Here is a 5,940-nt window from a genome sequence, read left to right on the forward strand (position 1 = left end):
GTAAGCAACTCCAAATCCTATTTTATTACTAGAAAAAAAATTGTGAGCTATATCTTTGTGGGTTAATGAGTGGATTTGTACCTATCTCATTTCCTAGCAAGTATTAAGTTTTTGTCAGAGTGCTAAGGAATTATTTATTGCAATTCAAAGATGACTATAGAAATTAAAGAAATTACCAGTCTGAGGGACCCTAGAATCCATTAGCTATCCAGCTGAAGATCTTTGGGAACCTCATGATACTTTTTTTTTTTTTTTAATCCCAGTAAATTGGACATAGTATTCAGATTTTCCATTTCTCAGACATACCAAAGAAAGTTTTAGAGAAGTGAGTATAAGTATTTCATACCAGGTATCCCAGGGAAAAGATATGGTATCATTAATATAATTCCTCTATTTTTTTTTTTCTGTATCTAGTGGCATTTTCAGAGGGTCTATGCCTTGAAAAGACACTTCATTCCCTTTTAATAGTACCATCAGAAGAAATGCTTGCTTGTCTATTCAAAGCTGCATTATGTAAAAAGAGATACTCTGGCCCTTTCCTTTGGGAAACTACTAATGGAACTAATGTGTTAAGGCAGTATTTTTATGGTAGCAACAAAATGGGAAAATGAATAATTTTTGGTACTCTGTCAAGGTGATTCTGTTGCAAGCTGTGTGAAGCAAGACGCCTTCCATTTCTTGGGCCCCTAAAAGGATGCAGGGCCAATAATGGGGAAATGGGAAACATTGAGAAAACCTTGGAAAATCTTGTTATCTTTAAGCATCTTTATTTTGATAGCTACTTTTTTCTAGACCCCTTCAGAATATTGCAATTAGGATTCTTGAAGGATTTAACCCAGAATTTTTCGGTCATGGATACTTCTCTGGTAAGCCCTGGAGGCAGAAAACCTTGGTGTCAAACCTCCCAACGGGTTCATTGATTCCCAGTGGGAGACACCATTTAATTATTAACTTTCATGAACTTCTGGTTTCTCAGCTGCAAAATGGAGATGATAATATTGATTGGCTTTACAAGGTAGGTATAAGACTTAAATACGAAAATAAGATAAGCTATTAGAAAGCACATAAGCTGTTACCCTTAGAAATATCTCCAGAAATGGGAAGATCTCCCTTTTTCCATGCAAGCAGTAGATAAGCAAAGAACTTGACTATGAATGCAAAGCCCAGTCTCAATTATGGTCATGGTCATCACTCTGAATACACATCAGTTTCTTTAGGAAGGATACTGTTTTATGTCTTTGTTGTTATTGCTGTTGATTCTTCAGAAACAGAAACAAATTAGATCAAAGACTAGAGTTTGGAGCCTGGTGGTAAGGAGAAGCATAAATGACACAATGGCTGGTGTCCGGCAGCTGTCATTTCTGAATTGATGCATTATTATCAGTGCTGGGAAAAATCACATGACATCTACTGACATTGATTAAAGCTGATTTTCCCCTGAAATGCTCTCTCTCACATCTATCGCACAGTAATGAGTCATGCCCAATGTCAGCCTTTCACTTTCTGACAGTTTAAGTATACATCCTTGGATAGGCTCCAGCCAGGCTGACATCTGAAATATAATGAACAATACCATTCTAAATTGCCAATGAACATAAAAGTAAATGTGTGAGGGGCCATATGGAACTTGCTATTGTACTGGATGCTACGGAACCTTGTTGAGCATTATTTAGCAGTGGGAAATGTGTAAAGGATGGACGACATCATTCTCAATATGATGGCAACTTGGGCAGAAAAGGCAACTTGGGAAATAACTATCATCTGCAACTATACACATGTACTTCCAGACCATAGTAATTCCCTGTCAGCTTCTCTCATCTAGAGCCTCCACCAGATAAAAAAGATGTACTGGTAGCTACTCTTTTGAGTCAGATGGGTTTACAGTCATATGACATTAACAGTGCCTTCTCTGGGCTAGCCACTGGCCTAAACTTTCTCCTTGCCTTCAAGAGCCCTATTTTGTAGAGAAGCCAGACATTAAACACATTGTTACAATAGGGTACTTGAAGTATTCTACCTGAGAAATGAACAAGGTGTAATGAGAGAGGGGAAGAGAAAATAGCAGAGTTTAGTGGGGTGGAATGAGAGGAGGAAGAGGAAAAGAGTTACAGAGAAAGCAATACTCAAATAACCATCCATATGGAAGGGTTCTGCACTGGTATATTCAACCAATGGTGAATAAAAAATACTAAAAAAAAATAGTGTCTGTACTAAACATGTACACTTTTTTCTTTACCATTATTCCCTAAATAATATAGTATAATAATTATTTCTATGGCATTCATATTATATTTGACATCTTAAGTAATCTGGAGATGACAAAGTATATTGGAAGATGTTTATAAGTTACATGCAAATATTGCACCATTTTATATAGGGGGCTTGAGCATGGGTAGATTTGGTATTTGTAAGGGTCCTGGAACCAAGACCCACAGATACTAAGGGACAACAGTATTTCTTTAGAGACTAGGGGGATGGCAAGATTCCTAGCACAGAACACAACTCATTTAGGGATGGAAACTGAAGTCTGGCCTCTGTGCTTAGCAGTCAACACTTTGGATGACTGAAACTTGGGCAGCATGTGGGGAAGGAGTGAGAACTGAGGCTGGACAGAGGCCAAATCACGAACCACAACATTGTGAAAGCTAAAGATAATATATAGTAAATCTAACAGAATTTTGAAATATTTCCAAAAATTATCAAGCATACAGAACTGTTGGCTAGCCCACAAAAATGTACCTTGGCTAAAATCACATTGCCCTGTGATTCTTTTCTCATTAACTATTTAACCACTTAGAAAAGTGGTTGCAAGGTCATTGGGTGCTTCTAGCTCTTAAGGACACAAAGATGTACCCTTCTCAGAGATATTCCAAATTTTCTTTGACACGAAAACCCATGAAAAGAATGATTCAGTGGAATTTCATCAAAGGAGAGCAAGAAAATGTCTATGGATCAAGATATGGATTGAATGTGTCAGAGCATATTTAAATATGTTATTCTCATCACAGTTAAAATAAATGAGAAGTTCTTTACACACTGATTTGGAATGATGACCAAAATATGTTGCTAAATGAAAAGTAAATTGGAGAACAATATGTGCAAAGTCCTTTAGGATATGCACCAAAATATTATTATAACTTTCTCTAAATACTGTGCTAGAGTAAGATGGAGGAGATATCATTTTTCATTTTATGTAAATTTGTTTTACTTATTTGTTTTGCAATGAGTTTATATTATTTTATAATTTCTAAAGTTGCCCAAAATTGCAACAGTTCAAATGGGATAGTGAGGAGAAGCAGGAAAGATACAGGTAAAATATTCACAAAAGCCTTCTGCTTGGAATTATTTTGATGGCACTACCTCAACCAATTATTCAACAAATTTCTTAGCTAATGATTTTTTTATTGACTTGATTTAATGCTTGACTAAATTAATCCAATTGTCTGGTTGTTTTGGATCCAAAGGAATAAAGTCCCATTTTTAATTCTTTTTTTTTTTTTTTTTTTTTTTTTTTTTTTTTGTCCCCACAGTTTTATTTTTCTAGGTTTCTCTGAGTTATTTTTCCTCTCATTGAAATTTAGGAACAGAAAACTGCTTAGTTTTTGAATCCATATTTCAAATCATTAAGGAAATTGGGGTGGCAAAGGGATAGATTCTGATGTCCTGTGAATCTGGGAAGGCATAGGTAAGATGGCGAAAAAATTTTCCTGAGTATTTTAAGTTAAACCACTTTACAATTATTCTCCAAATACTCCCAGCAAACTTGGAGGTATGTATCTATGGTTCTGTTTTAAAAATAAAGGAGGATTAAGTAATTAAGTAGGATGACACCTGGTAAATTGTAGGTTTAGAGATTTTTAAATAGGTCTGTCTAGACAGAAATGTATAGCACACAATTCCACAGATACGAAAACTGATCCTACACAGATTCTTAACAGCCAAAGATACCTCAATGCTGCAATGACTCAGGATGGAGAAGGAGGCTCTTGGAAGTACAGTAATTGGGCTGCAAAGGAACACACCCATGCCCCTCTCAAGCCCACCTGACTTGCCATCACTCCTTAACTTTTATGTACACTATGAAAGGATGACTCCAGCTTCAGTAGAATAGACACTAATATATTCAGATAAAGCCTCTCTACCTCCTGGAATCCTCTTGGGCATCTGTAGGCTGCATCCTTAGGGACTCAGATGACCATATGTCTTTCCTTCTCTGATTCTTATGTTTCATTTGTCTTCTTTTAATAGTTGCAGCCAATTTAGGTTTGAAATGGTTCAGTTCACTGCAGAGATTAAGGAATAATTTTGTTTACTCTCAATTCAAACAAACTCCAGAGCACAGTAAGTTGTCTCGGACCTAGGGCCTTACTCCAGGAAAGAAAAAGGAGATTACTTCCAGACTTTGAAAACCTTAAATCACAGATTTGGTGCCCTCCCACTCTTTTGTTTCTCCTCCTAATGCAACCATTGGTCAGCAAGAAAGGCTCAAGAGTGTCGTCAGTGGCTAACACTGTTGCATTAGAACAGGGAATTTCTTGGGAGGAAGGGTTTTTAATTTACAGGAAGTAAAAATGGGAACAATAACTGTGCTGTGATCATTTTTTGAATCTGAAGTCCATGGATCAGTTCATGCCAATGTTAGCTTCTACACTTACATAATTTTTTTAATCTAATCATAGGAGGAACCCAGGCCGAATTCCCGCAGATGCTGAGAAGATGAAAAAATACTATACGAAAGAATCTCTAAACATAATCATCTTCAAATAAAGGGGGATATCATAGGAACAGGCTTACTTCTCTCTCTCTTGACAATACAATTGAACCCAGGGACACTTAACCACTGAGCCGCATCCCCAGTCCTTTTTATTTTTGTTTTGAGACAGGATCTTGCTAAGTTGCTGAAGCTGGCTTTGAACTTGTAATCCTCCTGCCTCAACCTCTCCAACCACTGGAATTACAGGCATGTCCCACCTCGCCTGAACTGACTATGCAATATTGACTTCATTCTTTGTCACTAAAGTGAATGCAAAGGAGAAGGGTTGTGTTTGTTTGGGCGGGGTGCTCATGCTCATTTGTTCGTTTTTACTTTCTCTTCTGTCTTTTTTTTTTTTTTTTTTTTTTAGAAGCAGAGTCCATTGAGGCATTTTATTATATGTGTGTTTTACATCCCTAGAAAAAGAATCCCAGGATTTTTCCTCCTGTGTGTTTTCATCTTGCTTCTTCGTGGTCCATGATGCCTGTTGAGGTTGTCAATACAATGAAACCAAACTGACGGGACGGGAGCAGATTATTCTGCCATTTTTCTAGGTCTTTGAGCTGCACATCAAATCTGGGGCTGATCCCTCCACACTTGTTTAAACCTGTCTGTGAGGTTGACAACAATTTTCCCAGCTCTGTGATCATCAATGATTTCAAATTTGCCAATGTAACCATGCTTCATCATCACAGTTAGAAACCAGACGATGACTTTGGAGCACGGCCTAATAAGGACCTGACGTTTGCCTCTCTTTTCAGCATTGGTGATGCTCTTGAGAGCATCAGCCAGGACATTCATGCACACCATTATGGCGGCACAAAAAGATGGCGGAAAGCTATCTTTTTCTAAGCCGAATTCATAATGTCCATTATGAGCTTGGCTAAAGACGCCCATGTCTTTGTTGTTCCTACATCCAGCTGGACAGTCAGCCTATGACCCAGATGAGCCTTTTCTCTTCAAGTTATCATAGCATTCTCAACCCAAAATTACCAAAAGTGGAAAAAAATGTTTCAATAGCCAGTAACATATATTAACATGATTTTAGAAAATATTTTATAAAACAAGGGCCACTTAGGACTTAACATTGAGAACCATCTCAACATATTAGTGTGTTCTATTTTGAACAGTAAATGATCTTTCCTCTTGATCTGTTAAGATGGGTTTCTGCCTCCAGCAATGTGTTC

General features: G+C 37.3%; 1 pseudogene across 1 annotated transcript; it reads right to left on the bottom strand.

Annotated features, from left to right (window-relative positions):
• Window positions 1-5,131: 5,131 nt before the first annotated feature.
• LOC306644796 (small ribosomal subunit protein uS8-like) lies at window positions 5,132-5,589 on the bottom strand (annotated as a pseudogene). Its single transcript has one exon. The product of its transcript is annotated as a small ribosomal subunit protein uS8-like (transcript).
• Between the last annotated feature and the right edge of the window lie 351 nt (window positions 5,590-5,940).

Source organism: Sciurus vulgaris (genome assembly GCF_902686455.1).
Source record: "Sciurus vulgaris genome assembly, chromosome: 15".
Classification (NCBI taxonomy): Eukaryota; Metazoa; Chordata; class Mammalia; order Rodentia; family Sciuridae; genus Sciurus; species Sciurus vulgaris.